This window comes from Ovis canadensis, chromosome 25 (genome assembly GCF_042477335.2).
Source record: "Ovis canadensis isolate MfBH-ARS-UI-01 breed Bighorn chromosome 25, ARS-UI_OviCan_v2, whole genome shotgun sequence".
NCBI classification, from domain to species: domain Eukaryota; kingdom Metazoa; phylum Chordata; class Mammalia; order Artiodactyla; family Bovidae; genus Ovis; species Ovis canadensis.
The window spans coordinates 10,317,670-10,344,260 of NC_091269.1; positions in this window are offsets into that span (position 1 = coordinate 10,317,670).

Sequence of the window (26,591 nt, forward strand, 5' to 3'; positions counted from 1 at the left end):
CTCCACAGGAAAGGCGAGAGGAACTCCAGGGTCGTGCCACCATTCCAAGAGTCCCCCAGATGTGTCAGTCCATTCCAGAGGAACCTGTTTTCCCTGCACTGCCTTGACGTTCAAGCCGAGGATCGACTCCCACCACGTGTGCACGTGGGACAGCCCTGTGGGAAAGCCTCGTGGGAAAGCCTCGTGGGAAAGACTCGAGGGAAAACCATAGATCCTTTGATCCACGCGGCAGACTGCGTGACACTGCTGCTACCGCTCTGGAGGAAAGCGCAATGCATGACCGCATTCGAGACGAGGACTGACTCCCCTGGGGAGACTCCAGAAGTACCCCAAGATCCATGTCAGCACTGGAGAGGAATCCTCAGGTTCCGGCCCCGACTCCACACAAGGTCTTAGGCCCCGGCATCGACGGGAGAGGAATCCCGAGAGGCCCCCGAGGAACTCGCATGGGGACTGGCCTTTCCTGAGGCCACCAGAGCGGTTCCCTGAGGTCCCCGTCGTAAGTCGAGAGCACCTGCCGCAACTCGAGAAAATCCAGGAGGTTTTGCCCTCCAGGCGAGATGAGGCCCATTTCCGCTGAGGCTTCTCGAGGCCAATCACATCTAACCACTGGAACTTCCAAAGGGTCCTTCACACCCTTGCTGCAACTCAAGAAGTTCCCCGACATACCCGTCTGCACTCGAGAGGAAGCACGTGGTGTCCCGCACACATCCAGGGGAGCCCCGTTTCCGCCTCCTAGCTCGAGATGAGGGATCCTTTCCCTGTTTTGTAGGGAAAGAATTCCCGGCGTTCCCGTCGCATCTCAAGAGGAGGCGCTCTCCACAGGAAAGGCGAAGGAACTCCAGGGTCGTGGCACCATTCCAAGAGACCCCCAGATGTGTCAGTCCATTCCAGAGGAACCTGTTTTCCCTGCACTGCCTTGACGTTCAAGCCGAGGATCGACTCCCACCACGTGTGCACGTGGGACAGACCTGTGGGAAAGCCTCGTGGGAAAGCCTCGTGGGAAAGACTCGAGGGAAAACCATAGATCCTTTGATCCACGCGGCGGACTGCGTGACACTGCTGCTACCGCTCTGGAGGAAAGTACAAGTGCATGCCCGCATTCGAGACGAGGACTGACTCCCCTGGGAAGACTCCAGAAGTACCCCAAGATCCATGTCAGCACTGGAGAGGAATCCTCAGGTTCCTGCCCCGACTCCACACAAGGTCTTAGGCCCCGGCATCGACGGGAGAGGAATCCCGAGAGGCCCCCGAGGAACTCGCATGGGGACTGGCCTTTCCTGAGGCCACCAGAGCGGGTCCCTGAGGTCCCCGTCGTAAGTCGAGAGCACCTGCCGCAACTCGAGAAAATCCAGGAGGTTTTGCCCTCCCGGCGAGATGAGGCCCATTTCCGCAGAGGCTTCTCGAGGCTAATCACGTCTAACCACTGGAACTTCCAAAGGGTCCTTCACACCCTTGCTGCAACTCAAGAAGTTCCCCGACATACCCGTCTCCACTCGAGAGGAAGCACGTGGGTCCCGCACACATCCAGGGGAGCCCCGTTTCCGCCTCCTAGCTCGAGATGAGGGATCCTTTCCCTGTTTCGTAGGGAAAGAATTCCCGGCGTTCCCATCGCATCTCAAGAGGAGGCGCTCTCCACAGGAAAGCCGAGAGGAACTCCAGGGTCGTGCCACCATTCCAAGAGTCCCCCAGATGTGTCAGTCCATTCCAGAGGAACTTGTTTTCCCTGCACTGCCTTGACGTTCAAGCCGAGGATCGACTCCCACCACGTGTGCACGTGGGACAGCCCTGTGGGAAAGCCTCGTGGGAAAGCCTCGTGGGAAAGACTCGAGGGAAAACCATAGATCCTTTGATCCACGCGGCGGACTGCGTGACACTGCTGCTACCGCTCTGGAGGAAAGCGCAAGTGCATGCCCGCATTCGAGACGAGGACTGACTCCCCTGGGGAGACTCCAGAAGTACCCCAAGATCCATGTCAGCACTGGAGAGGAATCCTCAGGTTCCGGCCCCGACTCCACACAAGGTCTTAGGCCCCGGCATCGATGGGAGAGGAATCCCGAGAGGCCCCCGAGGAACTCGCATGGGGACTGGCCTTTCCTGAGGCCACCAGAGCGGGTCTCTGAGGTCCCCGTCGTAAGTCGAGAGCAGCTGCCGCAACTCGAGAAAATCCAGGAGGTTTTGCCCTCCAGACGAGATGAGGCCCATTTCCGCAGAGGCTTCTCGAGGCTAATCACGTCTAACCACTGGAACTTCCAAAGGGTCCTTCACACCCTTGCTGCAACTCAAGAAGTTCCCCGACATACCCGTCTCCACTCGAGAGGAAGCACGTGGGTCCCGCACACATCCAGGGGAGCCCCGTTTCCGCCTCCTAGTTCGAGATGAGGGATCCTTTCCCTGTTTCGTAGGGAAAGAATTCCCGGCGTTCCCGTCGCATCTCAAGAGGAGGCGCTCTCCACAGGAAAGGCGAGAGGAACTCCTGGGTCGTGCCACCATTCCAAGAGTCCCCCAGATGTGTCAGTCCATTCCAGAGGAACCTGTTTTCCCTGCACTTCCTTGACGTTCAAGCCGAGGATCGACTCCCACCACGTGTGCACGTGGGACAGCCCTGTGGGAAAGCCTCGTGGGAAAGCCTCGTGGGAAAGACTCGAGGGAAAACCATAGATCCTTTGATCCACGCGGCGGACTGCGTGACACTGCTGCTACCGCTTTGGAGGAAAGCGCAATGCATGACCGCATTCGAGACGAGGACTGACTCCCCTGGGGAGACTCCAGAAGTACCCCAAGATCCATGTCAGGACTGGAGAGGAATCCTCAGGTTCCGGCCCCGACTCCACACAAGGTCTTAGGCCCCGGCATCGACGGGAGAGGAATCCCGAGAGGCCCCCGAGGAACTCGCATGGGGACTGGCCTTTCCTGAGGCCACCAGAGCGGGTCCCTGAGGTCCCCGTAGTAAGTCGAGAGCACCTGCCGCAACTCGAGAAAATCCAGGAGGTTTTGCCCTCCAGGCGAGATGAGGCCCATTTCCGCTGAGGCTTCTCGAGGCCAATCACATCTATCCACTGGAACTTCCAAAGGGTCCTTCACATCCATGCTGCAACTCAAGAAGTTCCCCGACATACCCGTCTCCACTCGAGAGGAAGCACGTGGGTCCCGCACACATCCAGGGGAGCCCCGTTTCCGCCTCCTAGCTCGAGATGAGGGATCCTTTCCCTGTTTCGTAGGGAAAGAATTCCCGGCGTTCCCGTCGCGTCTCAAGAGGAGGCGCTCTCCACAGGAAAGGCGAGAGGAACTCCAGGGTCGTGTCACCATTCCAAGAGTCCCCCAGATGTGTCAGTCCATTCCAGAGGAACCTGTTTTCCCTGCACTGCCGTGACGTTCAAGCCGAGGATCGACTCCCACCACGTGTGCACGTGGGACAGCCCTGTGGGAAAGCCTCGTGGGAAAGCCTCGTGGGAAAGACTCGAGGGAAAACCATAGATCCTTTGATCCACGCGGCGGACTGCGTGACACTGCTGCTACCGCTCTGGAGGAAAGCGCAATGCATGACCGCATTCGAGACGAGGACTGACTCCCCTGGGGAGACTCCAGAAGTACCCCAAGATCCATGTCAGTACTGGAGAGGAATCCTCAGGTTCCGGCCCCGACTCCACACAAGGTCTTAGGCCCCGGCATCGACGGGAGAGGAATCCCGAGAGGCCCCCGAGGAACTCGCATGGGGACTGGCCTTTCCTGAGGCCACCAGAGCGGGTCCCTGAGGTCCCCGTCGTAAGTCCAGAGCACCTGCCGCAACTCGAGAAAATCCAGGAGGTTTTGCCCTCCAGGCGAGATGAGGCCCATTTCCGCTGAGGCTTCTCGAGGCCAATCACATCTAACCACTGGAACTTCCAAAGGGTCCTTCACACCCTTGCTGCAACTCAAGAACTTCCCCGACATACCCGTCTCCACTCGAGAGGAAGCACGTGGGGTCCCGCACACATCCAGGGGTGACCCGTTTCCGCCTCCTAGCTCGAGATGAGGGATCCTTTCCCTGTTTCGTAGGGAAAGAATTCCCGGCGTTCCCGTCGCATCTCAAGAGGAGGCGCTCTCCACAGGAAAGGCGAGAGGAACTCCAGGGTCGTGCCACCATTCCAAGAGTCCCCCAGATGTGTCAGTCCATTTTAGAGGAACCTGTTTTCCCTCCACTGCCTTGACGTTCAAGCCGAGGATCGACTCCCACCACGTGTGCACGTGGGACAGCCCTGTGGGAAAGCCTCGGGGGAAAGCCTCGTGGGAAAGACTCGAGGGAAAACCATAGATCCTTTGATCCACGCGGCGGACTGCGTGACACTGCTGCTACCGCTCTGGAGGAAAGCGCAATGCATGACCGCATTCGAGACGAGGACTGACTCCCCTGGGGAGACTCCAGAAGTACCCCAAGATTCATGTCAGCACTTGAGAAGAACCCTCAGGTTCCGGCCCCGACTCCACACAAGGTCTTAGGCCCCGGCATCGACGGGAGAGGAATCCCGAGACGCCCCCGAGGAACTCGCATGGGGACTGGCCTTTCCTGAGGACACCAGAGCGGGTCCCTGAGGTCCCCGTCGTAAGTCGAGAGCACCTGCCGCAACTCGAGAAAATCCAGGAGGTTTTGCCCTCCAGGCGAGATGAGGCCCATTTCCGCTGAGGCTTCTCGAGGCTAATCACGTTTAACTACTGGAACTTCCAAAGGGTCATTCACACCCTTGCTGCAACTCAAGAAGTTCCCCGACATACCCGTCTCCAATCGAGAGGAAGCACGTGGGTCCCGCACACATCCAAGGGAGCCCCGTTTCCGCCTCCTAGCTCGAGATGAGGGATCCTTTCCCTGTTTCGTAGGGAAAGAATTCCCGGCGTTCCCGTCGCATCTCAAGAGGAGGCGCTCTCCACAGGAAAGGCGAGAGGAACTCCAGGGTCGTGACACCATTCCAAGAGTCCCCCAGATGTGTCAGTCCATTCCAGAGGAACCTGTTTTCCCTGCACTGCCTTGACGTTCAAGCCGAGGATCGACTCCCACCACGTGTGCACGTGGGACAGCCCTGTGGGAAAGCCTCGTGGGAAAGCCTCGTGGGAAAGACTCGAGGGAAAACCATAGATCCTTTGATCCACGCGGCGGACTGCGTAACACTGCTGCTACCGCTCTGGAGGAAAGCGCAAGTGCATGCCCGCATTCGATACGAAGACTGACTCCCCTGGGGAGACTCCAGAAGTACCCCAAGATCCATGTCAGCACTGGAGAGGAATCCCCAGGTTCCGGCCCCGACTCCACACAAGGACTTAGGCCCCGGCATCGACGGGAGTGGAATCCCCAGAGGCCCCCGAGGAACTCGAATGGGGACTGGCCTTTCCTGAGGCCACCAGAGCGGGTCCCTGAGGTCCCCGTCGTAAGTCGAGAGCACCTGCCGCAACTCGAGAAAATCCAGGAGGTTTTGCCCTCCAGGCGAGATGAGGCCCATTTCCGCTGAGGCTTCTCGAGGCTAATCATGTCTAACCACTGGAACTTCCAAAGGTTCCTTCACACCCTTGCTGCAACTCAAGAAGTTCCCCGACATACCCGTCTCCACTCGAGAGGAAGCACGTGGGTCCCGCACACATCCAGGGGAGTCCCGTATCCGCCTCTTAGCTCGAGATGAGGGATCCTTTCCCTGTTTCGTAGGGAAAGAATTCCCGGCGTTCCCGTCGCATCTCAAGAGGAGGCGCTCTCCACAGGAAAGGCGAGAGGAACTCCAGGGTCGTGCCACCATTCCAAGAGTCCCCCAGATGTGTCAGTCCATTCCAGAGGAACCTGTTTTCCCTGCACTGCCTTGACGTTCAAGCCGAGGATCGACTCCCACCACGTGTGCACGTGGGACAGCCCTGTGGGAAAGCCTCGTGGGAAAGCCTCGTGGGAAAGACTCGAGGGAAAACCATAGATCCTTTGATCCACGCGGCAGACTGCGTGACACTGCTGCTACCGCTTTGGAGGAAAGCGCAATGCATGACCGCATTCGAGACGAGGACTGACTCCCCTGGGGAGACTCCAGAAGTACCCCAAGATCCATGTCAGCACTGGAGAGGAATCCTCAGGTTCCGGCCCCGACCCCACACAAGGTCTTAGGCCCCGGCATCGACGGGAGAGGAATCCCGAGAGGCCCCCGAGGAACTCGCATGGGGACTGGCCTTTCCTTAGGCCACCAGAGCGGTTCCCTGAGGTCCCCGTCGTAAGTCGAGAGCACCTGCCGCAACTCGAGAAAATCCAGGAGGTTTTGCCCTCCAGGCGAGATGAGGCCCATTTCCGCTGAGGCTTCTCGAGGCCAATCACATCTAACCACTGGAACTTCCAAAGGGTCCTTCACACCCTTGCTGCAACTCAAGAAGTTCCCCGACATACCCGTCTGCACTCGAGAGGAAGCACGTGGTGTCCCGCACACATCCAGGGGAGCCCCGTTTCCGCCTCCTAGCTCGAGATGAGGGATCCTTTCCCTGTTTTGTAGGGAAAGAATTCCCGGCGTTCCCGTCGCATCTCAAGAGGAGGCGCTCTCCACAGGAAAGGCGAAGGAACTCCAGGGTCGTGGCACCATTCCAAGAGACCCCCAGATGTGTCAGTCCATTCCAGAGGAACCTGTTTTCCCTGCACTGCCTTGACGTTCAAGCCGAGGATCGACTCCCACCACGTGTGCACGTGGGACAGCCCTGTGGGAAAGCCTCGTGGGAAAGCCTCGTGGGAAAGACTCGAGGGAAAACCATAGATCCTTTGATCCACGCGGCGGACTGCGTGACACTGCTGCTACCGCTCTGGAGGAAAGTACAAGTGCATGCCCGCATTCGAGACGAGGACTGACTCCCCTGGGAAGACTCCAGAAGTACCCCAAGATCCATGTCAGCACTGGAGAGGAATCCTCAGGTTCCGGCCCCGACTCCACACAAGGTCTTAGGCCCCGGCATCGACGGGAGAGGAATCCCGAGAGGCCCCCGAGGAACTCGCATGGGGACTGGCCTTTCCTGAGGCCACCAGAGCGGGTCCCTGAGGTCCCCGTCGTAAGTCGAGAGCACCTGCCGCAACTCGAGAAAATCCAGGAGGTTTTGCCCTCCCGGCGAGATGAGGCCCATTTCCGCTGAGGCTTCTCGAGGCTAATCACGTCTAACCACTGGAACTTCCAAAGGGTCCTTCACACCCTTGCTGCAACTCAAGAAGTTCCCCGACATACCCGTCTCCACTCGAGAGGAAGCACGTGGGTCCCGCACACATCCATGGGAGCCCCGTTTCCGCCTCCTAGCTCGAGATGAGGGATCCTTTCCCTGTTTCGTAGGGAAAGAATTCCCGGCGTTCCCATCGCATCTCAAGAGGAGGCGCTCTCCACAGGAAAGCCGAGAGGAACTCCAGGGTCGTGCCACCATTCCAAGAGTCCCCCAGATGTGTCAGTCCATTCCAGAGGAACTTGTTTTCCCTGCACTGCCTTGACGTTCAAGCCGAGGATCGACTCCCACCACGTGTGCACGTGGGACAGCCCTGTGGGAAAGCCTCGTGGGAAAGCCTCGTGGGAAAGACTCGAGGGAAAACCATAGATCCTTTGATCCACGCGGCGGACTGCGTGACACTGCTGCTACCGCTCTGGAGGAAAGCGCAAGTGCATGCCCGCATTCGAGACGAGGACTGACTCCCCTGGGGAGACTCCAGAAGTACCCCAAGATCCATGTCAGCACTGGAGAGGAATCCTCAGGTTCCGGCCCCGACTCCACACAAGGTCTTAGGCCCCGGCATCGATGGGAGAGGAATCCCGAGAGGCCCCCGAGGAACTCGCATGGGGACTGGCCTTTCCTGAGGCCACCAGAGCGGGTCTCTGAGGTCCCCGTCGTAAGTCGAGAGCAGCTGCCGCAACTCGAGAAAATCCAGGAGGTTTTGCCCTCCAGACGAGATGAGGCCCATTTCCGCAGAGGCTTCTCGAGGCTAATCACGTCTAACCACTGGAACTTCCAAAGGGTCCTTCACACCCTTGCTGCAACTCAAGAAGTTCCCCGACATACCCGTCTCCACTCGAGAGGAAGCACGTGGGTCCCGCACACATCCAGGGGAGCCCCGTTTCCGCCTCCTAGTTCGAGATGAGGGATCCTTTCCCTGTTTCGTAGGGAAAGAATTCCCGGCGTTCCCGTCGCATCTCAAGAGGAGGCGCTCTCCACAGGAAAGGCGAGAGGAACTCCTGGGTCGTGCCACCATTCCAAGAGTCCCCCAGATGTGTCAGTCCATTCCAGAAGAACCTGTTTTCCCTGCACTTCCTTGACGTTCAAGCCGAGGATCGACTCCCACCACGTGTGCACGTGGGACAGCCCTGTGGGAAAGCCTCGTGGGAAAGCCTCGTGGGAAAGACTCGAGGGAAAACCATAGATCCTTTGATCCACGCGGCGGACTGCGTGACACTGCTGCTACCGCTTTGGAGGAAAGCGCAATGCATGACCGCATTCGAGACGAGGACTGACTCCCCTGGGGAGACTCCAGAAGTACCCCAAGATCCATGTCAGGACTGGAGAGGAATCCTCAGGTTCCGGCCCCGACTCCACACAAGGTCTTAGGCCCCGGCATCGACGGGAGAGGAATCCCGAGAGGCCCCCGAGGAACTCGCATGGGGACTGGCCTTTCCTGAGGCCACCAGAGCGGGTCCCTGAGGTCCCCGTAGTAAGTCGAGAGCACCTGCCGCAACTCGAGAAAATCCAGGAGGTTTTGCCCTCCAGGCGAGATGAGGCCCATTTCCGCTGAGGCTTCTCGAGGCCAATCACATCTATCCACTGGAACTTCCAAAGGGTCCTTCACACCCATGCTGCAACTCAAGAAGTTCCCCGACATACCCGTCTCCACTCGAGAGGAAGCACGTGGGTCCCGCACACATCCAGGGGAGCCCCGTTTCCGCCTCCTAGCTAGAGATGAGGGATCCTTTCCCTGTTTCGTAGGGAAAGAATTCCCGGCGTTCCCGTCGCATCTCAAGAGGAGGCGATCTCCACAGGAAAGGCGAGAGGAACTCCTGGGTCGTGTCACCATTCCAAGAGTCCCCCAGATGTGTCAGTCCATTCCAGAGGAACCTGTTTTCCCTGCACTGCCGTGACGTTCAAGCCGAGGATCGACTCCCACCACGTGTGCACGTGGGACAGCCCTGTGGGAAAGCCTCGTGGGAAAGCCTCGTGGGAAAGACTCGAGGGAAAACCATAGATCCTTTGATCCACGCGGCGGACTGCGTGACACTGCTGCTACCGCTCTGGAGGAAAGCGCAATGCATGACCGCATTCGAGACGAGGACTGACTCCCCTGGGGAGACTCCAGAAGTACCCCAAGATCCATGTCAGTACTGGAGAGGAATCCTCAGGTTCCGGCCCCGACTCCACACAAGGTCTTAGGCCCCGGCATCGACGGGAAAGGAATCCCGAGAGGCCCCCGAGGAACTCGCATGGGGACTGGCCTTTCCTGAGGCCACCAGAGCGGGTCCCTGAGGTCCCCGTCATAAGTCGAGAGCACCTGCCGCAACTCGAGGAAATCCAGGAGGTTTTGCCCTCCAGGCGAGATGAGGCCCATTTCCCCTGAGGCTTCTCGAGGCTAATCACGTCTAACCACTGGAACTTCCAAAGGGTCCTTCACACCCTTACTGCAACACAAGAAGTTCCCCGACATACCCGTCTCCACTCGAGAGGAAGCACGTGGGTCCCGCACACATCCATGGGAGCCCCGTTTCCGCCTCCTAGCTCGAGATGAGGGATCCTTTCCCTGTTTCGTAGGGAAAGAATTCCCGGCGTTCCCGTCGCATCTCAAGAGGAGGCGCTCTCCACAGGAAAGGCGAGAGGAACTCCAGGGTCGTGCCACCATTCCAAGAGTCCCCCAGATGTGTCAGTCCATTCCAGAGGAACCTGTTTTCCCTGCACTGCCTTGACGTTCAAGCCGAGGATCCACTCCCACCACGTGTGCACGTGGGACAGCCCTGTGGGAAAGCCTCGTGGGAAAGCCTCGGGGAAAAGACTCGAGGGAAAACCATAGATCCTTTGATCCACGCGGCGGACTGCGTGACACTTCTGCTACCGCTCTGGAGGAAAGCGCAAGTGCATGCCCGCATTCGAGACGAGGACTGACTCCCCTGGGGAGACTCCAGAAGTACCCCAAGATCCATGTCAGCACTGGAGAGGAATCCTCAGGTTCCGGCCCCGAATCCACACAAGGTCTTAGGCCCCGGCATCGACGGGAGAGGAATCCCGAGAGGCCCCCGAGGAACTCGCATGGGGAATGGCCTTTCCTGAGGCCACCAGAGCGGGTCCCTGAAGTCCCCGTCGTAAGTCGAGAGCACCTGCCGCAACTCGAGAAAATCCAGGCGGTTTTGCCCTCCAGGCGAGATGAGGCCCATTTCCGCTGAGGCTTTTCGAGGCTAATCACGTCTAACCACTGGAACTTCCAAAGGGTCCTTCACACCCTTGCTGCAACTAAAGAAGTTCCCCGACATACCCGTCTCCACTCGAGAGGAAGCACGTGGGTCCCGCACACATCCAGGGAAGCCCCGTTTCCGCCTCCTAGCTCGAGATGAGGGATCCTTTCCCTGTTTCGTAGGGAAAGAATTCCCGGCGTTCCCGTCGCATCTCAAGAGGAGGCGCTCTCCACAGGAAAGGCGAGAGGAACTCCAGGGTCGTGCCACCATTCCAAGAGTCCCCCAGATGTGTCAGTCCATTTTAGAGGAACCTGTTTTCCCTCCACTGCCTTGACGTTCAAGCCGAGGATCGACTCCCACCACGTGTGCACGTGGGACAGCCCTGTGGGAAAGCCTCGGGGGAAAGCCTCGTGGGAAAGACTCGAGGGAAAACCATAGATCCTTTGATCCACGCGGCGGACTGCGTGACACTGCTGCTACCGCTCTGGAGGAAAGCGCAAGTGCATGCCCGCATTCGAGACGAGGACTGACTCCCCTGGGGAGACTCCAGAAGTACCCCAAGATCCATGTCAGCACTGGAGAGGAATCCTCAGGTTCCGGCCCCGACTCCACACAAGGTCTTAGGCCCCGGCATCGACGGGAAAGAAATCCCGAGAGGCCCCCGAGGAACTCGCATGGGGACTGGCCTTTCCTGAGGCCACCAGAGCGGGTCCCTGAGGTCCCCGTCGTAAGTCGAGAGCACCTGCCGCAACTCGAGGAAATCCAGGAGGTTTTGCCCTCCAGGCGAGATGAGGCCCATTTCCGCTGAGGCTTCTCGAGGCTAATCACGTCTAACCACTGGAACTTCCAAAGGGTCCTTCACACCCTTGCTGCAACTCAAGAAGTTCCCCGACATACCCGTCTCCACTCGAGAGGAAGCACGTGGGTCCCGCACACATCCATGGGAGCCCCGTTTCCGCCTCCTAGCTCGAGATGAGGGATCCTTTCCCTGTTTCGTAGGGAAAGAATTCCCGGCGTTCCCGTCGCATCTCAAGAGGAGGCGCTCTCCACAGGAAAGGCGAGAGGAACTCCAGGGTCGTGCCACCATTCCAAGAGTCCCCCAGATGTGTCAGTCCATTCCAGAGGAACCTGTTTTCCCTGCACTGCCTTGACGTTCAAGCCGAGGATCGACTCCCACCACGTGTGCACGTGGGACAGCCCTGTGGGAAAGCCTCGTGGGAAAGCCTCGTGGGAAAGACTCGAGGGAAAACCATAGATCCTTTGATCCACGCGGCGGACTGCGTGACACTGCTGCTACCGCTCTGGAGGAAAGCGCAAGTGCATGCCCGCATTCGAGATGAAGACTGACTCCCCTGGGGAGACTCCAGAAGTACCCCAAGATCCATGTCAGCACTGGAGAGGAATCCTCAGGTTCCGGCCCCGACTCCACACAAGGTCTTAGGCCCCGGCATCGACGGGAGAAGAATCCCGAGAGGCCCCCGAGGAACTCGCATGGGGACTGGCCTTTCCTGAGGCCACCAGAGCGGGTCCCTTAGGTCCCCATCGTAAGTCGAGAGCACCTGCCGCAACTCGAGAAAATCCAGGAGGTTTTGCCCTCCAGGCGAGATGAGGCCCATTTCCGCTGAGGCTTCTCGTGGCCAATCACATCTAACCACTGGAACTTCCAAAGGGTCCTTCACACCCTTGCTGCAACTCAAGAACTTCCCCGACATACCCGTCTCCACTCGAGAGGAAGCACGTGGGGTCCCGCACACATCCAGGGGAGAACCCTTTCCGCCTCCTAGCTCGAGATGAGGGATCCTTTCCCTGTTTCGTAGGGAAAGAATTCCCGGCGTTCCCGTCACATCTCAAGAGGAGGCGCTCTCCACAGGAAAGGCGAGAGGAACTCCAGGGTCGTGCCACCATTCCAAGAGTCCCCCAGATGTGTCAGTCCATTTTAGAGGAACCTGTTTTCCCTCCACTGCCTTGACGTTCAAGCCGAGGATCGACTCCCACCACGTGTGCACGTGGGACAGCCCTGTGGGAAAGCCTCGGGGGAAAGCCTCGTGGGAAAGACTCGAGGGAAAACCATCGATACTTTGATCCACGCGGCGGACTGCGTGACACTGCTGCTACCGCTCTGGAGTTAAGCGAAGTGCATGCCCGCATTCGAGACGAGGACTGACTCCCCTGGGGAGACTCCAGAAGTACCCCAAGATCCATGTCAGCACTGGAGAGGAATCCTCAGGTTCCGGCCCCGACTCCACACAAGGTCTTAGGCCCCGGCATCGACGGGAAATAAATCCCGAGAGGCCCCCGAGGAACTCGCATGGGGACTGGCTTTTCCTGAGGCCACCAGAGCGGGTCCCTGAGGTCCCCGTCGTAAGTCGAGAGCACCTTCCGCAACTCGAGGAAATCCAGGAGGTTTTGCCCTCCAGGCGAGTTGAGGCCCATTTCCGCTGAGGCTTCTCGAGGCAAATCACGTCTAACCACTGGAACTTCCAAAGGGTCCTTCACACCCTTGCTGCAACTCAAGAAGTTCCCCGACATATCCGTCTCCACTCGAGAGGAACCACGTGGGTCCCGCACACATCCATGGGAGCCCCGTTTCCGCCTCCTAGCTCGAGATGAGGGATCCTTTCCCTGTTTCGTAGGGAAAGAATTCCCGGCGTTCCCGTCGCATCTCAAGAGGAGGCGCTCTCCACAGGAAAGGCGAGAGGAACTCCAGGGTCGTGCCACCATTCCAAGAGTCCCCCAGATGTGTCAGTCCATTCCAGAGGAACCTGTTTTCCCTGCACTGCCTTGACGTTGAAGCCGAGGATCGAGTCCCACCACGTGTGCACGTGGGACAGCCCTGTGGGAAAGCCTCGTGGGAAAGCCTCGGGGAAAAGACTCGAGGGAAAACCATAGATCCTTTGATCCACGCGGCGGACTGCGTGACACTTCTGCTACCGCTCTGGAGGAAAGCGCAAGTGCATGCCCGCATTCGAGACGAGGACTGACTCCCCTGGGGAGACTCCAGAAGTACCCCAAGATCCATGTCAGCACTGGAGAGGAATCCTCAGGTTCCGGCCCCGAATCCACACAAGGTCTTAGGCCCCGGCATCGACGGGAGAGGAATCCCGAGAGGCCCCCGAGGAACTCGCATGGGGAATGGCCTTTCCTGAGGCCACCAGAGCGGGTCCCTGAAGTCCCCGTCGTAAGTCGAGAGCACCTGCCGCAACTCGAGAAAATCCAGGCGGTTTTGCCCTCCAGGCGAGATGAGGCCCATTTCCGCTGAGGCTTCTCGAGGCTAATCACGTCTAACCACTGGAACTTCCAAAGGGTCCTTCACACCCTTGCTGCAACTCAAGAAGTTCCCCGACATACCCGTCTCCACTCGAGAGGAAGCACGTGGGTCCCGCACACATCCAGGGAAGCCCCGTTTCCGCCTCCTAGCTCGAGATGAGGGATCCTTTCCCTGTTTCGTAGGGAAAGAATTCCCGGCGTTCCCGTCGCATCTCAAGAGGAGGCGCTCTCCACAGGAAAGGCGAGAGGAACTCCAGGGTCGTGCCACCATTCCAAGAGTCCCCCAGATGTGTCAGTCCATTTTAGAGGAACCTGTTTTCCCTCCACTGCCTTGACGTTCAAGCCGAGGATCGACTCCCACCACGTGTGCACGTGGGACAGCCCTGTGGGAAAGCCTCGGGGGAAAGCCTCGTGGGAAAGACTCGAGGGAAAACCATAGATCCTTTGATCCACGCGGCGGACTGCGTGACACTGCTGCTACCGCTCTGGAGGAAAGCGCAAGTGCATGCCCGCATTCGAGACGAGGACTGACTCCCCTGGGGAGACTCCAGAAGTACCCCAAGATCCATGTCAGCACTGGAGAGGAATCCTCAGGTTCCGGCCCCGACTCCACACAAGGTCTTAGGCCCCGGCATCGACGGGAAAGAAATCCCGAGAGGCCCCCGAGGAACTCGCATGGGGACTGGCCTTTCCTGAGGCCACCAGAGCGGGTCCCTGAGGTCCCCGTCGTAAGTCGAGAGCACCTTCCGCAACTCGAGGAAATCCAGGAGGTTTTGCCCTCCAGGCGAGATGAGGCCCATTTCCGCTGAGGCTTCTCGAGCCCAATCACGTCTAACCACTGGAACTTCCAAAGGGTCCTTCACACCCTTGCTGCAACTCAAGAAGTTCCCCGACATATCCGTCTCCACTCGAGAGGAAGCACGTGGGTCCCGCACACATCCATGGGAACCCCGTTTCCGCCTCCTTGCTCGAGATGAGGGATCCTTTCCCTGTTTCGTAGGGAAAGAATTCCCGGCGTTCCCGTCGCATCTCAAGAGGAGGCGCTCTCCACAGGAAAGGCGAGAGGAACTCCAGGGTCGTGACACCATTCCAAGAGTCCCCCAGATGTGTCAGTCCATTCCAGAGGAACCTGTTTTCCCTGCACTGCCTTGACGTTCAAGCCGAGGATCGACTCCCACCACGTGTGCACGTGGGACAGCCCTGTGGGAAAGCCTCGTGGGAAAGCCTCGTGGGAAAGACTCGAGGGAAATCCATAGATCCTTTGATCCACGCGGCGGACTGCGTGACACTGCTGCTACCGCTCTGGAGGAAAGCGCAAGTGCATGCCCGCATTCGAGACGAGGACTGACTCCCCTGGGGAGACTCCAGAAGTACCCCAAGATCCATGTCAGCACTGGAGAGGAATCCTCAGGTTCCGGCCCCGACTCCACACAAGGTCTTAGGCCCCGGCATCGACGGGAGAGGAATCCCGAGAGGCCCCCGAGGAACTCGCATGGGGACTGGCCTTTCCTGAGGCCACCAGAGCGGGTCCCTGAGGTCCCCGTCGTAAGTCGAGAGCACCTGCCGCAACTCGAGAAAATCCCGGAGGTTTTGCCCTCCAGGCGAGATGAGGCCCAATTCCGCTGAGGCTTCTCGAGGCTAATCACGTCTAACCACTGGAACTTCCAAAGGGTCCTTCACACCCTTGCTGCAACTCAAGAAGTTCCCCGACATACCAGTCTCCACTCGAGAGGAAGCACGTGGGTCCCGCACACATCCAGGGAAGCCCCGTTTCCGCCTCCTAGCTCGAGATGAGGGATCCTTTCCCTGTTTCGTAGGGAAAGAATTCCCGGCGTTCCCGTCGCATCTCAAGAGGAGGCGCTCTCCACAGGAAAGGCGAGAGGAACTCCAGGGTCGTGCCACCATTCCAAGAGTCCCCGAGATGTGTCAGTCCATTTTAGAGGAACCTGTTTTCCCTCCACTGCCTTGACGTTCAAGCCGAGGATCGACTCCCACCACGTGTGCACGTGGGACAGCCCTGTGGGAAAGCCTCGGGGGAAAGCCTCCTGGGAAAGACTCGAGGGAAAACCATAGATCCTTTGATCCACGCGGCGGACTGCGTGACACTGCTGCTACCGCTCTGGAGGAAAGCGCAAGTGCATGCCCGCATTCGAGACGAGGACTGACTCCCCTGGGGAGACTCCAGAAGTACCCCAAGATCCATGTCAGCACTGGAGAGGAATCCTCAGGTTCCGGCCCCGACTCCACACAAGGTCTTAGGCCCCGGCATCGACGGGAAAGAAATCCCGAGAGGCCCCCGAGGAACTCGCATGGGGACTGGCCTTTCCTGAGGCCACCAGAGCGGGTCCCTGAGGTCCCCGTCGTAAGTCGAGAGCACCTGCCGCAACTCGAGGAAATCCAGGAGGTTTTGCCCTCCAGGCGAGATGAGGCCCATTTCCGCTGAGGCTTCTCGAGGCTAATCACGTCTAACCACTGGAACTTCCAAAGGGTCCTTCACACCCTTGCTGCAACTCAAGAAGTTCCCCGACATACCCGTCTCCACTCGAGAGGAAGCACGTGGGTTCCCGCACACATCCAGGGGAGAACCCTTTCCGCCTCCTAGCTCGAGATGAGGGATCCTTTCCCTGTTTCGTAGGGAAAGAATTCCCGGCGTTCCCGTCACATCTCAAGAGGAGGCGCTCTCCACAGGAAAGGCGAGAGGAACTCCAGGGTCGTGCCACCATTCCAAGAGTCCCCCAGATGTGTCAGTCCATTTTAGAGGAACCTGTTTTCCCTCCACTGCCTTGACGTTCAAGCCGAGGATCGACTCCCACCACGTGTGCACGTGGGACAGCCCTGTGGGAAAGCCTCGGGGGAAAGCCTCGTGGGAAAGACTCGAGGGAAAACCATCGATACTTTGATCCACGCGGCGGACTGCGTGACACTGCTGCTACCGCTCTGGAGTTAAGCGCAAGTGCATGCCCGCATTCGAGACGAGGACTGACTCCCCTGGGGAGACTCCAGAAGTACCCCAAGATCCATGTCAGCACTGGAGAGGAATCCTCAGGTTCCGGCCCCGACTCCACACAAGGTCTTAGGCCCCGGCATCGACGGGAAATAAATCCCGAGAGGCCCCCGAGGAACTCGCATGGGGACTGGCTTTTCCTGAGGCCACCAGAGCGGGTCCCTGAGGTCCCCGTCGTAAGTCGAGAGCACCTTCCGCAACTCGAGGAAATCCAGGAGGTTTTGCCCTCCAGGCGAGTTGAGGCCCATTTCCGCTGAGGCTTCTCGAGGCAAATCACGTCTAACCACTGGAACTTCCAAAGGGTCCTTCACACCCTTGCTGCAACTCAAGAAGTTCCCCGACATATCCGTCTCCACTCGAGAGGAAGCACGTGGGTCCCGCACACATCCATGGGAGCCCCGTTTCCGCCTCCTAGCTCGAGATGAGGGATCCTTTCCCTGTTTCGTAGGGAAAGAATTCCCGGCGTTCCCGTCGCATCTCAAGAGGAGGCGCTCTCCACAGGAAAGGCGAGAGGAACTCCAGGGTCGTGCCACCATTCCAAGAGTCCCCAGATGTGTCAGTCCATTCCAGAGGAACCTGTTTTCCCTGCACTGCCTTGACGTTGAAGCCGAGGATCGAGTCCCACCACGTGTGCACGTGGGACAGCCCTGTGGGAAAGCCTCGTGGGAAAGCCTCGGGGAAAAGACTCGAGGGAAAACCATAGATCCTTTGATCCACGCGGCGGACTGCGTGACACTTCTGCTACCGCTCTGGAGGAAAGCGCAAGTGCATGCCCGCATTCGAGACGAGGACTGACTCCCCTGGGGAGACTCCAGAAGTACCCCAAGATCCATGTCAGCACTGGAGAGGAATCCTCAGGTTCCGGCCCCGAATCCACACAAGGTCTTAGGCCCCGGCATCGACGGGAGAGGAATCCCGAGAGGCCCCCGAGGAACTCGCATGGGGAATGGCCTTTCCTGAGGCCACCAGAGCGGGTCCCTGAAGTCCCCGTCGTAAGTCGAGAGCACCTGCCGCAACTCGAGAAAATCCAGGCGGTTTTGCCCTCCAGGCGAGATGAGGCCCATTTCCGCTGAGGCTTCTCGAGGCTAATCACGTCTAACCACTGGAACTTCCAAAGGGTCCTTCACACCCTTGCTGCAACTCAAGAAGTTCCCCGACATACCCGTCTCCACTCGAGAGGAAGCACGTGGGTCCCGCACACATCCAGGGAAGCCCCGTTTCCGCCTCCTAGCTCGAGATGAGGGATCCTTTCCCTGTTTCGTAGGGAAAGAATTCCCGGCGTTCCCGTCGCATCTCAAGAGGAGGCGCTCTCCACAGGAAAGGCGAGAGGAACTCCAGGGTCGTGCCACCATTCCAAGAGTCCCCCAGATGTGTCAGTCCATTTGAGAGGAACCTGTTTTCCCTCCACTGCCTTGACGTTCAAGCCGACGATCGACTCCCACCACGTGTGCACGTGGGACAGCCCTGTGGGAAAGCCTCGGGGGAAAGCCTCGTGGGAAAGACTCGAGGGAAAACCATAGATCCTTTGATCCACGCGGCGGACTGCGTGACACTGCTGCTACCGCTCTGGAGGAAAGCGCAAGTGCATGCCCGCATTCGAGACGAGGACTGACTCCCCTGGGGAGACTCCAGAAGTACCCCAAGATCCATGTCAGCACTGGAGAGGAATCCTCAGGTTCCGGCCCCGACTCCACACAAGGTCTTAGGCCCCGGCATCGACGGGAAAGAAATCCCGAGAGGCCCCCGAGGAACTCGCATGGGGACTGGCCTTTCCTGAGGCCACCAGAGCGGGTCCCTGAGGTCCCCGTCGTAAGTCGAGAGCACCTTCCGCAACTCGAGGAAATCCAGGAGGTTTTGCCCTCCAGGCGAGATGAGGCCCATTTCCGCTGAGGCTTCTCGAGCCCAATCACGTCTAACCACTGGAACTTCCAAAGGGTCCTTCACACCCTTGCTGCAACTCAAGAAGTTCCCCGACATATCCGTCTCCACTCGAGAGGAAGCACGTGGGTCCCGCACACATCCATGGGAGCCCCGTTTCCGCCTCCTTGCTCGAGATGAGGGATCCTTTCCCTGTTTCGTAGGGAAAGAATTCCCGGCGTTCCCGTCGCATCTCAAGAGGAGGCGCTCTCCACAGGAAAGGCGAGAGGAACTCCAGGGTCGTGACACCATTCCAAGAGTCCCCCAGATGTGTCAGTCCATTCCAGAGGAACCTGTTTTCCCTGCACTGCCTTGACGTTCAAGCCGAGGATCGACTCCCACCACGTGTGCACGTGGGACAGCCCTGTCGGAAAGCCTGGTGGGAAAGCCTCGTGGGAAAGACTCGAGGGAAATCCATAGATCCTTTGATCCACGCGGCGGACTGCGTGACACTGCTGCTACCGCTCTGGAGGAAAGCGCAACTGCATGCCCGCATTCGAGACGAAGACTGACTCCCCTGGGGAGACTCCAGAAGTACCCCAAGATCCATGTCAGCACTGGAGAGGAATCCTCAGGTTCCGGCCCCGACTCCACACAAGGTCTTAGGCCCCGGCATCAACGGGAGAGGAATCCCGAGAGGCCCCCGAGGAACTCGCATGGGGACTGGCCTTTCCTGAGGCCACCAGAGCGGGTCCCTGAGGTCCCCGTCGTAAGTCCAGAGCACCTGCCGCAACTCGAGAAAATCCAGGAGGTTTTGCCCTCCAGGCGAGATGAGGCCCATTTCCGCTGAGGCTTCTCGAGGCCAATCACATCTAACCACTGGAACTTCCAAAGGGTCCTTCACACCCTTGCTGCAACTCAAGAACTTCCCCGACATACCCGTCTCCACTCGAGAGGAAGCACGTGGGGTCCCGCACACATCCAGGGGTGACCCGTTTCCGCCTCCTAGCTCGAGATGAGGGATCCTTTCCCTGTTTCGTAGGGAAAGAATTCCCGGCGTTCCCGTCGCATCTCAAGAGGAGGCGCTCTCCACAGGAAAGGCGAGAGGAACTCCAGGGTCGTGCCACCATTCCAAGAGTCCCCCAGATGTGTCAGTCCATTTTAGAGGAACCTGTTTTCCCTCCACTGCCTTGACGTTCAAGCCGAGGATCGACTCCCACCACGTGTGCACGTGGGACAGCCCTGTGGGAAAGCCTCGGGGGAAAGCCTCGTGGGAAAGACTCGAGGGAAAACCATAGATCCTTTGATCCACGCGGCGGACTGCGTGACACTGCTGCTACCGCTCTGGAGGAAAGCGCAATGCATGACCGCATTCGAGACGAGGACTGACTCCCCTGGGGAGACTCCAGAAGTACCCCAAGATTCATGTCAGCACTTGAGAAGAACCCTCAGGTTCCGGCCCCGACTCCACACAAGGTCTTAGGCCCCGGCATCGACGGGAGAGGAATCCCGAGACGCCCCCGAGGAACTCGCATGGGGACTGGCCTTTCCTGAGGACACCAGAGCGGGTCCCTGAGGTCCCCGTCGTAAGTCGAGAGCACCTGCCGCAACTCGAGAAAATCCAGGAGGTTTTGCCCTCCAGGCGAGATGAGGCCCATTTCCGCTGAGGCTTCTCGAGGCTAATCACGTTTAACTACTGGAACTTCCAAAGGGTCATTCACACCCTTGCTGCAACTCAAGAAGTTCCCCGACATACCCGTCTCCAATCGAGAGGAAGCACGTGGGTCCCGCACACATCCAAGGGAGCCCCGTTTCCGCCTCCTAGCTCGAGATGAGGGATCCTTTCCCTGTTTCGTAGGGAAAGAATTCCCGGCGTTCCCGTCGCATCTCAAGAGGAGGCGCTCTCCACAGGAAAGGCGAGAGGAACTCCAGGGTCGTGACACCATTCCAAGAGTCCCCCAGATGTGTCAGTCCATTCCAGAGGAACCTGTTTTCCCTGCACTGCCTTGACGTTCAAGCCGAGGATCGACTCCCACCACGTGTGCACGTGGGACAGCCCTGTGGGAAAGCCTCGTGGGAAAGCCTCGTGGGAAAGACTCGAGGGAAAACCATAGATCCTTTGATCCACGCGGCGGACTGCGTAACACTGCTGCTACCGCTCTGGAGGAAAGCGCAAGTGCATGCCCGCATTCGATACGAAGACTGACTCCCCTGGGGAGACTCCAGAAGTACCCCAAGATCCATGTCAGCACTGGAGAGGAATCCCCAGGTTCCGGCCCCGACTCCACACAAGGACTTAGGCCCCGGCATCGACGGGAGTGGAATCCCCAGAGGCCCCCGAGGAACTCGAATGGGGACTGGCCTTTCCTGAGGCCACCAGAGCGGGTCCCTGAGGTCCCCGTCGTAAGTCGAGAGCACCTGCCGCAACTCGAGAAAATCCAGGAGGTTTTGCCCTCCAGGCGAGATGAGGCCCATTTCCGCTGAGGCTTCTCGAGGCTAATCATGTCTAACCACTGGAACTTCCAAAGGTTCCTTCACACCCTTGCTGCAACTCAAGAAGTTCCCCGACATACCCGTCTCCACTCGAGAGGAAGCACGTGGGTCCCGCACACATCCAGGGGAGTCCCGTATCCGCCTCTTAGCTCGAGATGAGGGATCCTTTCCCTGTTTCGTAGGGAAAGAATTCCCGGCGTTCCCGTCGCATCTCAAGAGGAGGCGCTCTCGACAGGAAAGGCGAGAGGAACTCCAGGGTCGTGCCACCATTCCAAGAGTCCCCCAGATGTGTCAGTCCATTCCAGAGGAACCTGTTTTCCCTGCACTGCCTTGACGTTCAAGCCGAGGATCGACTCCCACCACGTGTGCACGTGGGACAGCCCTGTGGGAAAGCCTCGTGGGAAAGCCTCGTGGGAAAGACTCGAGGGAAAACCATAGATCCTTTGATCCACGCGGCAGACTGCGTGACACTGCTGCTACCGCTCTGGAGGAAAGCGCAATGCATGACCGCATTCGAGACGAGGACTGACTCCCCTGGGGAGACTCCAGAAGTACCCCAAGATCCATGTCAGCACTGGAGAGGAATCCTCAGGTTCCGGCCCCGACTCCACACAAGGTCTTAGGCCCCGGCATCGACGGGAGAGGAATCCCGAGAGGCCCCCGAGGAACTCGCATGGGGACTGGCCTTTCCTTAGGCCACCAGAGCGGTTCCCTGAGGTCCCCGTCGTAAGTCGAGAGCACCTGCCGCAACTCGAGAAAATCCAGGAGGTTTTGCCCTCCAGGCGAGATGAGGCCCATTTCCGCTGAGGCTTCTCGAGGCCAATCACATCTAACCACTGGAACTTCCAAAGGGTCCTTCACACCCTTGCTGCAACTCAAGAAGTTCCCCGACATACCCGTCTGCACTCGAGAGGAAGCACGTGGTGTCCCGCACACATCCAGGGGAGCCCCGTTTCCGCCTCCTAGCTCGAGATGAGGGATCCTTTCCCTGTTTTGTAGGGAAAGAATTCCCGGCGTTCCCGTCGCATCTCAAGAGGAGGCGCTCTCCACAGGAAAGGCGAAGGAACTCCAGGGTCGTGGCACCATTCCAAGAGACCCCCAGATGTGTCAGTCCATTCCAGAGGAACCTGTTTTCCCTGCACTGCCTTGACGTTCAAGCCGAGGATCGACTCCCACCACGTGTGCACGTGGGACAGCCCTGTGGGAAAGCCTCGTGGGAAAGCCTCGTGGGAAAGACTCGAGGGAAAACCATAGATCCTTTGATCCACGCGGCGGACTGCGTGACACTGCTGCTACCGCTCTGGAGGAAAGTACAAGTGCATGCCCGCATTCGAGACGAGGACTGACTCCCCTGGGAAGACTCCAGAAGTACCCCAAGATCCATGTCAGCACTGGAGAGGAATCCTCAGGTTCCGGCCCCGACTCCACACAAGGTCTTAGGCCCCGGCATCGACGGGAGAGGAATCCCGAGAGGCCCCCGAGGAACTCGCATGGGGACTGGCCTTTCCTGAGGCCACCAGAGCGGGTCCCTGAGGTCCCCGTCGTAAGTCGAGAGCACCTGCCGCAACTCGAGAAAATCCAGGAGGTTTTGCCCTCCCGGCGAGATGAGGCCCATTTCCGCTGAGGCTTCTCGAGGCTAATCACGTCTAACCACTGGAACTTCCAAAGGGTCCTTCACACCCTTGCTGCAACTCAAGAAGTTCCCCGACATACCCGTCTCCACTCGAGAGGAAGCACGTGGGTCCCGCACACATCCATGGGAGCCCCGTTTCCGCCTCCTAGCTCGAGATGAGGGATCCTTTCCCTGTTTCGTAGGGAAAGAATTCCCGGCGTTCCCATCGCATCTCAAGAGGAGGCGCTCTCCACAGGAAAGCCGAGAGGAACTCCAGGGTCGTGCCACCATTCCAAGAGTCCCCCAGATGTGTCAGTCCATTCCAGAGGAACTTGTTTTCCCTGCACTGCCTTGACGTTCAAGCCGAGGATCGACTCCCACCACGTGTGCACGTGGGACAGCCCTGTGGGAAAGCCTCGTGGGAAAGCCTCGTGGGAAAGACTCGAGGGAAAACCATAGATCCTTTGATCCACGCGGCGGACTGCGTGACACTGCTGCTACCGCTCTGGAGGAAAGCGCAAGTGCATGCCCGCATTCGAGACGAGGACTGACTCCCCTGGGGAGACTCCAGAAGTACCCCAAGATCCATGTCAGCACTGGAGAGGAATCCTCAGGTTCCGGCCCCGACTCCACACAAGGTCTTAGGCCCCGGCATCGATGGGAGAGGAATCCCGAGAGGCCCCCGAGGAACTCGCATGGGGACTGGCCTTTCCTGAGGCCACCAGAGCGGGTCTCTGAGGTCCCCGTCGTAAGTCGAGAGCAGCTGCCGCAACTCGAGAAAATCCAGGAGGTTTTGCCCTCCAGACGAGATGAGGCCCATTTCCGCAGAGGCTTCTCGAGGCTAATCACGTCTAACCACTGGAACTTCCAAAGGGTCCTTCACACCCTTGCTGCAACTCAAGAAGTTCCCCGACATACCCGTCTCCACTCGAGAGGAAGCACGTGGGTCCCGCACACATCCAGGGGAGCCCCGTTTCCGCCTCCTAGTTCGAGATGAGGGATCCTTTCCCTGTTTCGTAGGGAAAGAATTCCCGGCGTTCCCGTCGCATCTCAAGAGGAGGCGCTCTCCACAGGAAAGGCGAGAGGAACTCCTGGGTCGTGCCACCATTCCAAGAGTCCCCCAGATGTGTCAGTCCATTCCAGAAGAACCTGTTTTCCCTGCACTTCCTTGACGTTCAAGCCGAGGATCGACTCCCACCACGTGTGCACGTGGGACAGCCCTGTGGGAAAGCCTCGTGGGAAAGCCTCGTGGGAAAGACTCGAGGGAAAACCATAGATCCTTTGATCCACGCGGCGGACTGCGTGACACTGCTGCTACCGCTTTGGAGGAAAGCGCAATGCATGACCGCATTCGAGACGAGGACTGACTCCCCTGGGGAGACTCCAGAAGTACCCCAAGATCCATGTCAGGACTGGAGAGGAATCCTCAGGTTCCGGCCCCGACTCCACACAAGGTCTTAGGCCCCGGCATCGACGGGAGAGGAATCCCGAGAGGCCCCCGAGGAACTCGCATGGGGACTGGCCTTTCCTGAGGCCACCAGAGCGGGTCCCTGAGGTCCCCGTAGTAAGTCGAGAGCACCTGCCGCAACTCGAGAAAATCCAGGAGGTTTTGCCCTCCAGGCGAGATGAGGCCCATTTCCGCTGAGGCTTCTCGAGGCCAATCACATCTATCCACTGGAACTTCCAAAGGGTCCTTCACACCCATGCTGCAACTCAAGAAGTTCCCCGACATACCCGTCTCCACTCGAGAGGAAGCACGTGGGTCCCGCACACATCCAGGGGAGCCCCGTTTCCGCCTCCTAGCTAGAGATGAGGGATCCTTTCCCTGTTTCGTAGGGAAAGAATTCCCGGCGTTCCCGTCGCATCTCAAGAGGAGGCGCTCTCCACAGGAAAGGCGAGAGGAACTCCTGGGTCGTGTCACCATTCCAAGAGTCCCCCAGATGTGTCAGTCCATTCCAGAGGAACCTGTTTTCCCTGCACTGCCGTGACGTTCAAGCCGAGGATCGACTCCCACCACGTGTGCACGTGGGACAGCCCTGTGGGAAAGCCTCGTGGGAAAGCCTCGTGGGAAAGACTCGAGGGAAAACCATAGATCCTTTGATCCACGCGGCGGACTGCGTGACACTGCTGCTACCGCTCTGGAGGAAAGCGCAATGCATGACCGCATTCGAGACGAGGACTGACTCCCCTGGGGAGACTCCAGAAGTACCCCAAGATCCATGTCAGTACTGGAGAGGAATCCTCAGGTTCCGGCCCCGACTCCACACAAGGTCTTAGGCCCCGGCATCGACGGGAGAGGAATCCCGAGAGGCCCCCGAGGAACTCGCATGGGGACTGGCCTTTCCTGAGGCCACCAGAGCGGGTCCCTGAGGTCCCCGTCGTAAGTCCAGAGCACCTGCCGCAACTCGAGAAAATCCAGGAGGTTTTGCCCTCCAGGCGAGATGAGGCCCATTTCCGCTGAGGCTTCTCGAGGCCAATCACATCTAACCACTGGAACTTCCAAAGGGTCCTTCACACCCTTGCTGCAACTCAAGAACTTCCCCGACATACCCGTCTCCACTCGAGAGGAAGCACGTGGGGTCCCGCACACATCCAGGGGTGACCCGTTTCCGCCTCCTAGCTCGAGATGAGGGATCCTTTCCCTGTTTCGTAGGGAAAGAATTCCCGGCGTTCCCGTCGCATCTCAAGAGGAGGCGCTCTCCACAGGAAAGGCGAGAGGAACTCCAGGGTCGTGCCACCATTCCAAGAGTCCCCCAGATGTGTCAGTCCATTTTAGAGGAACCTGTTTTCCCTCCACTGCCTTGACGTTCAAGCCGAGGATCGACTCCCACCACGTGTGCACGTGGGACAGCCCTGTGGGAAAGCCTCGGGGGAAAGCCTCGTGGGAAAGACTCGAGGGAAAACCATAGATCCTTTGATCCACGCGGCGGACTGCGTGACACTGCTGCTACCGCTCTGGAGGAAAGCGCAATGCATGACCGCATTCGAGACGAGGACTGACTCCCCTGGGGAGACTCCAGAAGTACCCCAAGATTCATGTCAGCACTTGAGAAGAACCCTCAGGTTCCGGCCCCGACTCCACACAAGGTCTTAGGCCCCGGCATCGACGGGAGAGGAATCCCGAGACGCCCCCGAGGAACTCGCATGGGGACTGGCCTTTCCTGAGGACACCAGAGCGGGTCCCTGAGGTCCCCGTCGTAAGTCGAGAGCACCTGCCGCAACTCGAGAAAATCCAGGAGGTTTTGCCCTCCAGGCGAGATGAGGCCCATTTCCGCTGAGGCTTCTCGAGGCTAATCACGTTTAACTACTGGAACTTCCAAAGGGTCATTCACACCCTTGCTGCAACTCAAGAAGTTCCCCGACATACCCGTCTCCAATCGAGAGGAAGCACGTGGGTCCCGCACACATCCAAGGGAGCCCCGTTTCCGCCTCCTAGCTCGAGATGAGGGATCCTTTCCCTGTTTCGTAGGGAAAGAATTCCCGGCGTTCCCGTCGCATCTCAAGAGGAGGCGCTCTCCACAGGAAAGGCGAGAGGAACTCCAGGGTCGTGACACCATTCCAAGAGTCCCCCAGATGTGTCAGTCCATTCCAGAGGAACCTGTTTTCCCTGCACTGCCTTGACGTTCAAGCCGAGGATCGACTCCCACCACGTGTGCACGTGGGACAGCCCTGTGGGAAAGCCTCGTGGGAAAGCCTCGTGGGAAAGACTCGAGGGAAAACCATAGATCCTTTGATCCACGCGGCAGACTGCGTGACACTGCTGCTACCGCTCTGGAGGAAAGCGCAAGTGCATGCCCGCATTCGAGACGAGGACTGACTCCCCTGGGGAGACCCCAGAAGTACCCCAAGATCCATGTCAGCACTGGAGAGGAATCCTCAGGTTCCGGCCCCGACTCCACACAAGGTCTTAGGCCCCGGCATCGACGGGAAAGGAATCCCGAGAGGCCCCCGAGGAACTCGCATGGGGACT